Source organism: Etheostoma spectabile, chromosome 5 (genome assembly GCF_008692095.1).
Source record: "Etheostoma spectabile isolate EspeVRDwgs_2016 chromosome 5, UIUC_Espe_1.0, whole genome shotgun sequence".
In the NCBI taxonomy this organism is placed as follows: domain Eukaryota; kingdom Metazoa; phylum Chordata; class Actinopteri; order Perciformes; family Percidae; genus Etheostoma; species Etheostoma spectabile.
The window spans coordinates 35,759,299-35,760,523 of NC_045737.1; the positions used below are offsets into that span (position 1 = coordinate 35,759,299).

Genomic DNA, 1,225 nt, shown 5'->3' on the forward strand with positions numbered 1-1,225 from the left:
CGCAACAGTTCAGCAGCTAGAGGAAAAGGATACTAGCCAGTACAGAGCGAGAGGAGCCCTAGGAGTACCTAGCAGGAGTACTAGTCAGGAGCAGAGTATGATGGCCCTGACAGTACCTAGGTAAGGATAACTAGCAGTCAGAGCAGAGTATGAGGGCTGAACGTAACAGGTAAGGACTACTAGCCATCAGGCGCAGAGATGAGGGCCCTGCCAGTACTAGGTAGGACTATAGCCAGTCAGGAAGCAGGAGTTAGAGGGGCTGACAGTACTAGGTAAGGCCACTAGCCAGCAGGAGCAGAGTATGAGGCCTGACAGTAGTACCTAGGTAAGGACATACTAGCAGCAGGCAGAGTAAGCAGAAGAAAGAGAGTCAGAGTATGAGGCCCTGACAGTACCTAGGTAAGGACTAAGCCAGTCAGAAGCAGAGTATGGGCCTGACAGTACCTAGGTAAGGAACTAGCCAGTCAGCGAGCAGAGTATGAGGGGCCCTGGACAGTACCTAGGTAAGGACTACTAGCCAGTCAGGAGCAGAGTACTGATGGGGTCCAGTACATAGGTAAGGAAACTAGCCAGTCAGGCGCAGAGTATGAGGGCCCTGACAGTACCTAGGTAGGACTATAGCCAGTCAGGAGCAGAGTATGAGGGGCCTGAAGTACCTAGTAGGAAAGGTAGGACAATAGCCCGTAGGAGCAAGAGTATGAGGGCCTGACAGTACCTAGGTAAGGACTACTAGCCAGTCAGGAGCAGAGTATGAGGGCCCTGACAGGACCTAGGTAAGGACTACTAGCCAGTCAGGCAGAGTGTGAGGGCATGGTCCCTTTGGTGTGGACTTTGGGCTTTTTCACTTTGTAAACCTATAATATGCAAAACAAGATATATAACACAATAAAGGAAAGGGAAAGAGCCAAAACGCATAATAAGAGCACTTCAAAGCTTCCCAGCAGATAAATTAGCTCAAATGACTTTTTCAGGCTAGAACATTTAGTTTAGTTTTATTGGTTTACACAAGAACTAATTCTACAGATTAATATACACCTAATCAATAAAATATGTGATAAAGAAATGTAAAAAAACCCTCTGAAGGGTTTAATCTGGGCACTCTCCAACGAATAATCCATTTAAAATGGAATTTAACAATACTGAAAAGAAACAGGGGAAAAAAGCCCAAAGTATTTTGTGATGCTTACACTATTATGCATCAAAGATGATAATCCAATAATATGTT

The 1,225-nt window shown here is 45.6% G+C and overlaps 1 protein-coding gene and 1 long non-coding RNA gene across 2 annotated transcripts in view; one reads left to right on the top strand and one right to left on the bottom strand.

The window, feature by feature from the left end:
- LOC116688949 (uncharacterized) overlaps positions 1-645 on the top strand; it is an 18,668-nt gene extending 18,023 nt beyond the window's left edge. Inside the window, exon 3 of the long non-coding RNA XR_004331894.1 lies at positions 592-645. This is a non-coding gene — a long non-coding RNA (uncharacterized LOC116688949). The remainder of the gene's footprint in view (positions 1-591) is intronic.
- Positions 1-1,225, bottom strand: part of c9h2orf80 (chromosome 9 C2orf80 homolog) — a 27,398-nt gene that overhangs the window by 21,867 nt on the left and 4,306 nt on the right. The window lies entirely within an intron of this gene.